This window comes from Tenrec ecaudatus, unplaced genomic scaffold (genome assembly GCF_050624435.1).
Source record: "Tenrec ecaudatus isolate mTenEca1 unplaced genomic scaffold, mTenEca1.hap1 Scaffold_1504, whole genome shotgun sequence".
NCBI lineage: Eukaryota > Metazoa > Chordata > Mammalia > Afrosoricida > Tenrecidae > Tenrec > Tenrec ecaudatus.
The window spans coordinates 124,949-138,603 of record NW_027457992.1 but is presented as its reverse complement, the minus strand read 5'-3'; the positions used below and the strand labels follow the sequence as shown (position 1 = coordinate 138,603).

Genomic DNA, 13,655 nt, shown 5'->3' with positions numbered 1-13,655 from the left:
CCATAATCTATGCACCCCATCCACTGCAGCCCCTTCCCCGAGGTCTGGCGGATCCAGCTCCAACGGGTAACCACTGCTTGTTATGGAGAAACCAGAGACAATGCAGGTGAGGGACAGCTTCTGGGAGGGCTTCACCAGTCCTGGACCCGACTCCTGAAGCTGCACCTGGGACAGGACGCCTGCAAATTAAAAAAAGAAAATTCCATGTCAGTCACAACTATCTCCATAGACCCAGGTCGGATATCTGAATCTCTCACCTTGGGGAACTGTCACAGGCACAGCAGAACACACAGCAATAGCATCTTTAGACCACAGCTCTGTTTCCCAAGAGACCCACAGCCCTGTCTGAAGAGAACTGATAGTTTTCCCACCCCAAGGGTGAAATTGTACCCTAGTGCCTGAAAGATAATTTGCATATGAGGGAGTCCTGTCCTTATAAACAGAAAGTGATAGAGGCCAGGCCCCCCTTTATCTTCTGAGCCCATGGTACGGTAACTGTTTGAACTCATATGTTAAGCAGGGACCCTCAGTTCTTGCTTCAGCCCCATTAACACTTTGGCAGAGTTGGGGGTTTGGGTGTTTCCAGTTTGTTAGGAGGATGCACATCCACACCCAACGTACATGGTTCTATCTCAACCATGTCACCCATGCACTCCCTCTGCAAAGGGCCAAATTACTGGTGCCTCAGCCATTGTTATCTGAGTCTTTGCCGCTGGAGTTTCAGCCACAGGTGTGGACCCTTTGGCGTGGACCGCCTCTCTCCTCTCTGGCTCCTCCCCGAGCCCCGCCCCAAGCCGGCCAGGCCCCGCCCACCCCCTCACCAGGCGCCTGTGCTGGCATCTCAGCAGAAATGGGCGGGGAAAGAGCTGCCTTGAGAGGAAGTGAAGGCAGACCCCTACCCCTCTCTGACCCCGCCAGCTCCTCCCACCCCGGGTCACGCCCAGACAGGGCCGGAAGTGGCGGTGTCTTATTCTGAACTGCAACTCACTGCAAGGATTCCACTGTCGGTGCTCTGCTTGCGGTGCCAGAGAAGCGCCCACAGCCTGAGCACCCTGTTGCCGGCGCTCCCAGGTGGGAGGCTCTGGGCTCCGGGACATGTATGTGGGCGGAGGCTGTTTTAGTCCAGCTGACTAGGGTGCAAGCGCCCTTTCTCTCCCCCAGGAACCCTGCCAGCGCTTCTCTTGGTGAGAGGTGGGCGGGTGTCCCCAAGGCCGGTCCTATTTCCCTGCTTTCAGATTGGTTGTGGTTCATGGTGGGAGTCCCTGTTGGAGAAAGGGGATCCCGGCTGGGGTTTGGGGCTTCGGGGTTCCCTGATTCTCTCTTTGCGGGTCTCCTAACCCCCCTCCCTTGTTTCCTTCCGCACAGCGATGCCTCCTCCCGAGACTCCTTGCGCCTCCTCAGCTCAAAGGTGAGCCCGGGATCTTGTTCTGCTGACCTCTCTCTGGACCCAACCAGAGTCTGTTCTAGGCGCAAGATCTCTTGCTGGTCCGTGACAGAAACGTCTTCCCTGGCTTTAAAATATTGGTGGCCGCCCTTTCTTCTTACTCTTTGTTTTTATTTCTATCTATATATTACTAAGGTTTTTAAAATCATTCCCATTTCATTTCCTTTCTATTCTTTATTGTTTCTGTTGGGTTCAGTTTGTGAAGCACAAAAGGAGTGGATGCCTAGAGATGAAATAACATGCGAGTGTCTGTAAGGATGCCTGGGTGGGGTCGGGGTGGGTCGCTGGCGGAGTTGGGGAGGGTGAGGGGACTTGGGGAGTAAGAATGAAGGATTGAGGGGACTGAACACTACAACTGAAGGTGACTAATAAGTCTGCTTAAAGGCGATTTAATCATAGTGGGAAAATAGACGATGTGAAATCGATTGTGGTAATGATTGTGGAATGCTTAAGATGGCTGAATTGTGGGATTATGTGGGATATGTGGATTAAGTGCCCCAAAACATGTTAAAAAGAAAGAAAGATGCTCTCCATCACAAAAGTAATCTAACTAAACTATGCACAGAAGAATCAAAAACCAAACTGAAACAAAGGAACCAAAAACAAGGTAATGTTAAGGTGTTCAACCTCTATTTGGGGGATGAAACTGGAAGTGACCCTGAAATGGGCCCTTGGCGTTTGAACGTTGTGAGGCTGAAGGACAATTTATTTGGGGCTGGTGTAGTGGGCGTTGGCCCTGGGGCCCTTGGCCAAGGCGCCTCTGCCAGCTGTCCAGGCAGCAGCAGGCTCATGGTCACCAGGATGTCGCAGGCTGTGATGGTGGAGTAGTTTGGAATGTGCCAGTTGAGATGCCTGGTCGGCGATGTGCCCAAAGGTGTCTTTGATCAACGAGTGCACAACGCTCATGGCCCTGAACGAGATACTGGAGTCTGAGTGGACCTACTGGAGCATCTTGTGCACATAACACACAGTAGGTCTCCTTGCCGCTGCATTGGCATTTCTTGCTGTGCTCCCTTTGAGCCTTAGCTGCAGCCTCCTTGGGACTCCTCCCTGGAGCAGGCAGGGACTTAGCAGGGTCAGGTGGGTTGTTTGACTGGGACGGTACACCTGGTAAAGGTAATGTAGGTGTCCTAAGGCGAGCTGAGGGAGGACAGAAACCTCCCCTGGAGCAGAAATTGTTGAAGCTCACTGGATCTTGATTTTTAGTAGGAATTTAGACCATGAAAGAAGGACCTCTAGATCCCTCTGACCTGTTGGGGTTTCAGCAGGAAGTGTTGGAAAAGTTACCACAGGGATAACTGGCTTGTGGTGGCCAAGTGTTCATAGTGATGTCACTTTTTAATCCTTCAATGTCGGATGATTTGATCTAATCTTCCTTGTAAGATGGGGGTGGAAGGGTGAGGGGCAGGAGTAGAGGAGGGAGGACAGGAGAGAGGAAGGAGGTGAGAGGGAATGATTGGAGCTGCCTCCACACTCCCTGATCGCCCCTAGCCTTGAACCCCGGGCAGCCACATGCTGGAAAAGGTGTGTAGGCCAGCCACTGAGTGGGGACTTGTTTTTCTCGACACTACCTAGGTGGTCAATGAGGAGGTCCTGTTAGGAAAATGGGTTGGAGATGCTCACATTGTGCACTTGTGTGTCAGCATGCCGTTTGGATCCCTGGCCCGCTGTCGGCACTCTCCCACCCTGGGGTCCCCAGGCTTTCCCACCTGTCTCACAAACTTGAATAGTTGAGTTGGATCCCATTTTATTTTTGTAGATCTTATCATTGTTTCAAAATGTTTCACACACACAAAAATCTATTTTCAATTTCATTATTTATGTGATTTTGGTGTGTACATAAGTGCATGTGTGTGTACCATACACATGTTTTTGTAGTATCCTTTTTGATAACAACTAAGGATGTTTACCAGTAGTTTTGTTAGGGCAAAATGTGTGCTACCTGCTAACTGCATATATAAATCTCCTAGTACTGCTTTTGCCCATTTTAGCCCTGCAGGCAGGCTGGCCGGCTCTCCCTGCTCTCTGGCAAACAGCATCACCTCCTCCTCCTCTTGTGTTTTAGAAGGGTATAGGTGTGTTTGAAAGATGGTCAGCATCTTAATATGTAAGGGTTAATGGTTTGGGAGTTGGAGATTAGCAGTTTATCATTAGGGATTTAAGTACCAAGTATTTTTGTGTGTTGAAATGTTGCCTAGAACATTTTAACATTTACTACCTATATATAGTATTTATGACCTATTTGGCAACTTTTAAAAAATTTAATAAATCTTTTTATTGGGGCTCATACAACCCTTATCACAATGCATAAATATATCAATTGAGTAAAGCACCCTTATACATTAGTTGCCCTCGTTATTCTCAAAATTCTCCTTCCACTTGGGTTCCTGGAATCAGCTTGTTTTCCTTTTTATCCCTTCCCTTCCCTCCCCGCTCTCCCCTCCCCCATGAACCCTTAATAGTTTATAAATTATTATGTTATCTTATACTTCCAGGCCTCTCCCCTCACCCACCTTCCCATTGCCCATCCCCCAGAGATTAGAGGAAGGTGATCACACAATGATGGTTTTTGTTCTTGGTGTCTGCCACCTGGTCCGTTCAACACCTTGTATTCGCTTAGGTTGCGCACTTCTCTGTGGGCTTTGTTGTTTCCGAGCTAGATGGCCGCTTGTTTGCCTTCAATTGGCAACTTTTTTACATGACATCTTCAATTTATGATGAATAAGGAATTTTCTTTTCTTCTTTTTGGAAGTCATTTTCTTCTTTTTATTAATTCTTTTTTTCTGATCAATCTAGCTAGTATCATTTTTAATATGAGTGGTGAAAATGGATATGTATGTTTATCCTGATTCTGCGATGGGGTGAACTTTTTTCTCTTTCTCTTACATGTGACATTTTCAAAGTTTTTTTTACAAGAATGTATATTAGCATATTGAGTTTTACCTATTTCATGTTAGATTTGTAGTTGTTTTTTTTTAACATGAAAAGCTTTTTACTTTGTTTATTATTCATTCTGTGTCAATTTAGATAATTGACTTTTCCCCCATCACTAGGCATATTTGAGTGTTCATTTTCTTGTGTTAAATCAATTCTGGGATGAATTAGAATTAATCTTGATGCATGCTTATTTTAATATATTGTCTGACTCAGTTTCCTATTTTAAAAATAACTTTTTCATTCAGATCCATTATCAACACTCGTCTATAGTTTTCTTAAAATATCGTCATCTGACATGGGTATCAGGTTATTTCTTGTCTCATAGAAAATGTTACTAAGTGCTCTAAAAACTATTGTTATGTTGGAACCCAATAAGTTGAACTTAAGCAACAAAACAGTAAAAAAGTGCTTATTAATCTTATGTGAATACTCTAGCTGCCAGAATTTTTAGTTTTCATCTATCTTACAGTTAGGCTGGAAGTTTCTCAAGAAATTTTATTTTGATTCAATTGATTATAGACCTTCTAAGCATCCTGCAATCCAGTGAGTAATTATTGTCAGTCTCTTGCTCTGCTGGATCCTCTGAACTTCCAGCTGAACCCTCAGTGTACAGGACTGCATGATTTACAGTTTCCTAGACAGACAAATAGCTGCTCACCACTTAGTGAGTGTGTTGTTTTAGACTAGAGCCCATGTTCCTGAAAGTACTCTGCCACCTGGCATGCTGTGAGGCCCTTAGAGAACTGCCTTCAGCTCACCAAAAGAATGGACTAATGAGGGGTGGAAATGCCTCAGTGATTTTGTTGTCACCTTGTTTGTTCCAACTTTTTTTAACTGAAGAAACCTCTTCCCTTTTTTTCATGAGAGAAATAATATCTTTTGTAAACATAACACACTAATGTCTTTGTGTTTGCGCTGGGTGTATATTTGTGGTTTCTGAGACTGTTGTCATATCATCTGTCATTGAGTCAGTGCCATCTCACTGGGACCCATTGCACAACAGAACAAAACATTGCACTCTCCTGTGCCATCCTCATAATTGAGGATGAACGCATGTTTTTAAAAATTTTATTTATTTTAACTCATTTTATCAGGGGCTTGTACAGCTTGTATTACAATCCATGCATATATCAATTGTGTTACACACATTTGTACATGTTGCTATCATCACTTTCAAAACATTTTCTTTCTACTTGAGCGCTGTATCAGCTCATTTTATTCTTCCCTCATGAAGCCCTGATAAATTATAATTTTTTATTGCTTTTTCGTGTCTTATACTGTCTGATGTCTCCCTTCACCCACTTTTCTGTTGTCCATCCCCCTGAGAAGGGGTTATATGTAGATCATTGTGTTCATTTCCCCTTTCACCCCTCACCTACCCCTTACTCTCCTGGTATTGCCACTCTGATTATTGGTCCTGATGGGTTTATCTGCCCTTGATTCCCTGTGTTTCTAGCTCTTTTCGGTACCCATGTGCATTCTCTGGTCTAGCCAGTTTCGTACAGTAGATTTGGGGTCATGATTGTGGGGTGGGGGGAGCACTAAACAACTAGAGAAAAGTTGTATGTTTCATAGGTGTTATACTGAACCCTAACTGGCTCATCCTTGTGACCCATTCTGATAGGTTAGTTTATTGTGCCAACCTGGCTCATAGGAACATGGTATAAATAATGTTGCAGTTTGATTGGAGGGCAAAGAGATAAATGGCTAGGCAAACCGTGCCTCTCTCTCTCTTGCACTCTTCTCATCAGATCAGGGTGCGCCTGCTAGTTCTCTGCCACAACTTGTGAGCTACACTAAGTGTTGGCCTAACAACCTGTGGATCATGTCGCTAGAGCTTGAGGTTCCTTTGAGAAGTGCTTCATCATGTTGCTGATGTATGCATCACTTGAGCTTGGGACTGTTGGATCCTATCTTCTTGCTCTTTGTTGATGATCTGCCCTTTGTTTGCTGCCTGTGTCCAGACTGCCTGCATTGCCGTACATAAGACTCACCTGTCTGCTTCCTTGACCTTGGACCCAGTGGCCCTCATGAGTTGAAGGACTTCCAGTATATTAAATGTTTCACGGAAGTGAGTTGAACTGAGCACTCTGGACAGCTGTGTGAACAAATTAGCTGCTCTATTCTTTTGTGCTTTATATGTCTATCCATTATATAGAATATATAATAATATATAATGATTATATATAATGGTTTTATATATAATGATTATATATTGTATATGTAATAGATGTATGTATGCACATATCTATATATATTCACAAGTGTCCTGGTTTTGTTTCTGTGTAACACACCCTTCTGTAAGGGGGTGTCCAATTGCCTACAGATAGACTTTGGGTCTCACTCCACACTACCCCTCTTTCAAATTGATAGGATTTTTTGTTCTGTGTCTCTGATGCCAGATACCTGATCCTATTGACACCTCATGATCACACAGGCTTGTGTGCTTCTTCCATGTGGACTTTGTAGCTTCTCAGTTTGATGGCCTTTAGGACCCCAGAAGCTATATCTTTTGATAGCCAGGCAGCATCAACTTTCTTCACCATATTTGCTTCTGCACCATTTTGTCTTAATCGATTGTGTCAGGAAGCTGAGCATCATGGAATGCCAGGTTATTAGAACAAAGTCTTCTTTCATTGAGAGAGTACTGGGGTAGAGGTCCAATGTCTATCTGCTACTTTTATACTTAAAATTTAAATATATTTACATAGATATGTTACCCTTTTGTCATATATATGTGTACATATGTAAATGACTGTATTTAGAACTCTATAAATGCCCTTTGTCTCCTACTTCTTTCCTCTATTTCCTTTTACTTTCCTCTTGTCCCACTATCATGTTTGGCCTTCATCAGTTTTCAGTAATTCCTCTCATTACATTGCCCTTGATCACGCCCTACCAGGCATCCTACACTCTCCTCAACGTCGATTTTAGATCACTTGTTGTGCCCTTGACCCCAGGCTTACAGCCACTTCCTTTCCCCCACTTCCCTGTTTCCTTTATCCCCCCCCCCCCCAGAACCATCAGCCCCATTGTTGTCTCCTCTGGTGTGTTTATCCTGCCAATCTTATCTAGACAGACATGCGGAGACAATAATAAGCACAGAAACAAGACAGAGCAAAATAACAACAACAAAAAAGGAAGCAACCACCGGAAAAAAAGAGAAAAGACTTAAGAATCATTCCAGGTTTGTTCGTTGATCATTAGGAGTATTTTAATGTTGGTTGAGTCTGATGTGGTACCATGCCTTGGCCACTCAGTCTGCTTTTTTGTATTTCCCGGGCACTTCATTGCTTTGCTCCTCTTGCTGCTCTGTTGCATGCCCTTAGAGTTTTGCCCCAGTGTGGTGAAGTCAGATCGAGCACATTTCCCACAGTGTGCCACAGTGTTGTCCCTCATAGCGCTGTGGGTCATTAAGGGATGCCGTGTCTTGTGATTGGGATGGCCCTATGGTCCTCTCTGTGCATTAGGCAATTTGAGCAGGAATATCATTCTTCGGGTTTGGTGAACCATTTGTCGCAGTCACTTTGTTAATCCATTTGGTAGTGGGATTCATGTTTTTCACTGCCCGTCATCTTTACCAAACAAAATATCCTTTTCGAGGAATGATCTTTTCTGATATATGTCCAAAGTATATAATATGAACTCTCACCATCCTTGCCTCTAAGTAGCACTCTGACATTACATCTTCCAAAACAGACTTGTTTGTCCTTTGCATGTCCATGGTATGTGGGACATTCTTGTCCAGAACTACAATTCTAATATATTCATTCTTCTTCAGCCTTCCTTTGTTCATCTTTCAAATGCACAAGAGTCAATTGACAATAGCCTGCTTTGGTCAGGTGAAACCAGTCCTCCAGGTAATATCTTTTCCTTTCAATACTCTAAAGAGGCATTGTTCAGCAGATTTATCTAATGCAATGATTGATCTCTTGACTGTTATACTTTCAGTATTCAGGATATTTGTTTGTTTGGTCTTTTTTCTATACACCAACCAATTTTTTTTCTGGAAGGAGTTAAAATTTACTCAAGCTTTAGATTAAGAATTTTGATCAAGGAGGGGCTGTCGGAGCCAGCTCAGGAGTCAAACCGTCCTGAAAGAGGGGGAATGATTATTAGGGTAAAAAGAAGAGATTAAAAGTATTGGGAGGGCAACAGTGAATACTGAAGCTTCGGGTTTGTTTTACATACTCCTTTTATCCATGCAGAAACAACCCGGGGTTTATTATCTCATTGTTAAGCAAGCACATTTGCTACACATAGCAATTTTGTCTTCTGCAAAGGCAGACATCCCTGAGAAAATTAAACAACGTATCTTCCCAGACTTTGCATACTTTCTTGTTCTTTTTTTTTTGTTGTTCTTGTTCTTAACAGTATGTTCAAAACGTAAAGTCACAGAAGAAATCAGCAAACACTGACACATAGTTCATGAGAGTTATCAGCTGTTCCAAAGCTGAGTCTTAATGGCCTTCAACAGCCCCCGCTTTTTTATTTACTGAAGACGTCTTTACTCAAAACGTCAGCAGATCACTGTGTCTGTCTTAGGTTGTGAAGTCCTGAAATCGCCCTTACCCGTCATCAGTCACTGTCTGCAGGAGACTATGACCTGTCTTAGGTTGGAATACTCAGACTCGATTTTACCCGTCTGACTAACCAGCCTCTGCCTTATACTCCTGTTTGGGGAGGGAGTGAAGTATGCAGGTGTACTTCCTGTAATTTTGTTCCTAAAGCCAATAATTCAACCATAACCTTGTGCAGTATCATAGGGAGTATGCATAAGATAAACAATACACACACTCCCGCTGTGACTAGAGAAAAAGCATGTGAGGTAGGCCTCTGAGATTTCCTAACGAAGGGAAAGAATCTTGAAAATGCTGGAGCCAATCCTCAGCAACCTTGTCGACATCAAAATAAAGAGACTTAGCATCTTTTATGGCTAATATTTCTTGATGGAGTTGTAATCAATCTAAAGACTCATTAGCATTGTGCCAAGTACCTTGAAGATGATTCTACACTTTAATCCAGCTATACTGACTGTTAGTGTACTATTTAGGTGTAACACAGATCCATGTATGTACAGCATGGCACTGTAGACTAGACCTGGCCTTAAGCCCCTGCACCTCGTCTCCTAAATACATGACCATGTCATAAAGAGCATTTACTTTTTGTTCTAACTTCCTGTCTATATCTTCTTGAGTACCCAAAACATTAGTCACATCTTTGGATAATTCATTTCCACAGTGGGCAGTTTGTAAGATTTGTGAAAGTACAATTGCTGCAGTAGTAGCAGTAGCAACTAAACTTAATATAGCTAAAATACTTGCTATAAGCAAACCTACAAAACACTTAAATCTGGTTGATGCTTTTTCAGTCTCTTCTAATACCTGTAACCCTCTTTCTGAATACCAAGGCCCAGTAATATTCACTGGCAGCATAACAAAAGAAGGTTGATATAAAATGGCGATGACAATACCTTCAGGGGACCAGGTAATACAATTAGACAAATTGCAGTTATTACAAGACCTGTTAAACTTAGAGTCATCATGATCTATAGTAATATTCCCTGCCAAAAGTACATAAGGCGATGGTACGCAGGCAGTAACATTTCCCTGTGGTCTGGAGGTAGGGCCCATAAGCTTCATGTCCCCCTAAGCAGCCCCTATTTTCCACCACTGAGTTTGTGGAAAACCCAAATCTGACCACCAAAGCCCTGCAGACAGCCCCTTTTCCCATTTGGCAGTGTTTTTTTTTTTAGTATTGTCCTGGTTAACAGACCAATCGATGATATATCTCTCTTTTGTGACGTTATACCTGATGGGCTTGTCTGTGAGACACGATCTCCACAATATGGTTTTATTATTCTTTTGAATCTCTAGTCTACATGAGGAAAAAGACTGTGGAGTGGGTGGAATAACATTTCCTTCACTTTGTACAGGGAGGGCGTGAGTCATTAACCCACATCTTGATTTCCAGACCTTCCCAGACAGCAGGAAGTAAGAGTGGTGGATCAGAAACTTAAGCCTAGTACTTCTCACTGAGCCATGTCCCCAGAAGCACTCTGAGGCAAATTACCATCTGCATGGTTTGCAAACTGCACCAACCATTCAGGCAGCCCCCATGCTCCATCAGCATCCTGTGTAAAAACCCAAACATGCCCTCCTCCCCATATTAATAGCGGGTTGGGGCCATTCCTCCAGGCAAAACAAGCCAATGATATCTCTTCATAGGCTCTTTGAAGTTGGTGGAAGGGACACTAAAGGCAAATCTCTTACAATATTTTGGATCCAAGGGCGTGGTATAAAAACAATCTTTTAAATCTAAAATGATCTTATATGTATTGGCTGGAATAGCAGAGGGGGAAGGGAGCCCAGCCTGCAGGGCTCCCATAAGTTCCATAGTATCATTAACCCTCCTTTACTGTTTTTCCTTACAAAGCAGCTGCTATCGCAAGCCCCTGAGTAAAGAAAGGTTCAATGTCTGAGCATAGTCTGATATAATCGGACAGGTTGCCCTTTTTTCCAAAAGGTCTCAGCGCTGCCTGGCAGGCAGTATTTGCATTTTCAAAAGCCAATTGTTTCCATTCTGCGGCGGGAAGCACCTCGAAGGAAAGTGTATCTAATAAAGATTGAGTAAAAGAGGCAGTTGGGCCATATTGGGCACAAGCAACCTTGAGTTCTTTTAGCTGTTTGAAAGGAATAGGAGTAAGCCCTCTCCAATAGTTTGTGTTATTTTTCATCAGTTAACCTTATTTAGAGAGCTTGAACCCCATTCTCTGGGCAAAGATGATGGAAGATAAGTCATCCTTTTCCTTGATCCATCTCATTTACCTTTAAACTTCTGCATTCACGTTGGCTCTTGGCATCACCCATGTACCTACAACTAGACATCCTTTGAGTGTAGCGTGCATTCTTTTACAAAGGCTTTATCATTGCCATCCATAAACACAAGAGCTTCAGAGAGGAGAAAATAAACATCCCTCTGGGCCTGTTTCCTAGTTAAGGATGTCTCTGCATTGACTAGTTCACCTCTAGGATTTGCTGTTCATGTCCTTCTGTTTCTTATTGTCCACTTTAAAAAGAAGTTTCACGGATTAGCGTACTCTGCTGTGCATATTACTATGGGCCTCTAATGGATTCCCCCATGCTTAGTAATTTCTTAACACTCAATAAAGTATTTTATTCAAGGAGATGTGAGCTCATAAAGTTTGAAGAGCTCACATGGGTTGGACTGAACACACGCAAGCAGGAAACTCACATAATGACATTTGTGTTTTAACAGTCATATTAACATACACATGCCTACTATGAACAAATCAGCACATATACTAGAACTAACAAATCTTCATACAATACCCTCAGATTAATAAATATACATGCATTTACTTAAGAAAAAAACCCACAAAGACACACTAAAATATACTAGAATTATAATAATAGAATCAATGCAGAACAGACTACAAGTTCTGTCACATAGTATAACATATTAAGGCACAGAGTAGTTCATGTGTACTAGCACATACAAAAAAACAGACAAAGTGCATACAAGAATATACACACTGAGCTACAAGAATGTGGAGGTGTGTGGCAGAGACATTTTCTCTGCAGGTAGAGGAAATAGGTACCTAATTTAACTAATCCTTCTTAGGCTCCTCTACATTTCTCCCCTGAGGGTCCCTGTTATCTGTGGGCTTGAGTGACCCCTGAGCCCCGCCCTCTCCCTGTATGGGTGTATGTGTCTGGGTTCCCATAGCCTTTCCCTCTGTGTGTGCCTGACTCAGAAATATGTGATCATAACTACAGCAGTCACAGTACTGATTGACAGAAAATCAGTCCCTGGGCATGTCTCTAGAGAAGGATATTCTGACAGAACTTGAAGGGAACCTGTGGGTGCCCTGTACAGAATAGGATGCTTATAGCCCATGCACAAGGGGACATAGGGCAGGAAGGGAGGTGAGGTCTGTGGAGGCATGTTGAGACTAAGCATAAAATGTGTCTTATCTCCCTTTTCCTACTCTTGTATCAATATGCACAACTGCTAAATTAAACAGCCTTTGGAGAAAAAAACACTGACTCTCAAATTAGCCTGTGGTGGACAAGGACAGACAGGAGCTGTGAATGAATAAAATGAATGAACTCAGAGAAGAAAGTCTCCATTTGGATGAATGGAGAGAGGTGACTTGATCTAGGATTGGGCTACTGGTGGTAAGTTCATGTAGTATGTTGTGTGGAAATATATATATATATATACACACACACACACACACATACAAAGATAATAAAGTGAGATCCTTTGCACAGCAGGGACTGTTTTCCCGAGGAAGGAGGGAATACAGGAGGGTTATTGAAAGCAAGGGATAAAGTTTTTGATGAAGCCGATGATTTGAACAGAATTTGTCCTAGATGCAGGAATTACCAATTACATGGGAAATTTGAGACAATTCAAGGGAAAAACGAAACAAGCTAAGTTTGAAATCATCCTATCATCAGAGGGAGATTGGGTGAGTGTTTCAGAAAGACGGGAGGAGATGCACTGATTCCCTGAGGGATGCTGAGAAGGAGAAGAATCCCCAGACACAACAGGAAGCCAGTAGTGAAGCTCCATTTGGACCTGCTCCTGGGTCTGAGTCCTGTGCTCTGCAGATCCTGAGGGATTCCTGCAGCCTAACCTCTTCCACTAGGGTACATTCATGTCTGGGTTAACTCTGACTTCTCCTCACTGTGTGCGTTGGTCTGGGTAGACTAGAGAAACCAATCCATAGACACACGTATATTGTGTATAAGAGATTTAATATAAAGGGCAATTGTACATTTAGAAAGCATCTTAACCCCAGTTAGGGCCAAGCCCATAAGTCCATTATTAGCCCATGTGTCGGATACCAATGTATAAATTCCTCTTCATACTTATGAAATACATACAATGATCCAGAATGCAAGATGGTCACAGGCCAGTGGGCAGAAAGTCTTTGGATCCAGTGGCATTGTAAGCTTTTCAGCGGAGACGGGTCTCTACATGTCTTCTCCAGAACCCAGGGCTGCATGGGGTAGGTCCATGTGGCTTCTATTCAGGGATGTCTCACAGAGAGTCACCCTTGTCAGTAGGGTGTCTCCCAGGGATTAGAGAATCTCTCTTCCACCTCCAAGATGGAATACGGGATTTCCCAGAATTCTCAGAAGGCCATGCCCACGCAGAGGCTTCATTGGCTATGATCCAATTGACAGACTCCAACCCTTCCCTCTTTATCCTCTGAAGTCCCAAATTCACACCAGATTATGTA

The 13,655-nt window shown here is 43.2% G+C and overlaps 1 long non-coding RNA gene across 5 annotated transcripts in view; it reads left to right on the top strand.

Annotated features, from left to right (window-relative positions):
- Nucleotides 1-903: 903 nt before the first annotated feature.
- LOC142436099 (uncharacterized) overlaps nucleotides 904-13,655 on the top strand; it is a 79,060-nt gene continuing 66,308 nt past the window's right edge. For 2 of the 5 annotated variants that reach the window (XR_012781776.1, XR_012781777.1), the window contains exons 1-2: nucleotides 904-1,071; nucleotides 1,366-1,408. This is a non-coding gene — a long non-coding RNA (uncharacterized LOC142436099). The remainder of the gene's footprint in view (nucleotides 1,072-1,365; nucleotides 1,409-13,655) is intronic. The other 3 variants (XR_012781774.1, XR_012781773.1, XR_012781775.1) reach the window with 3 other exon arrangements.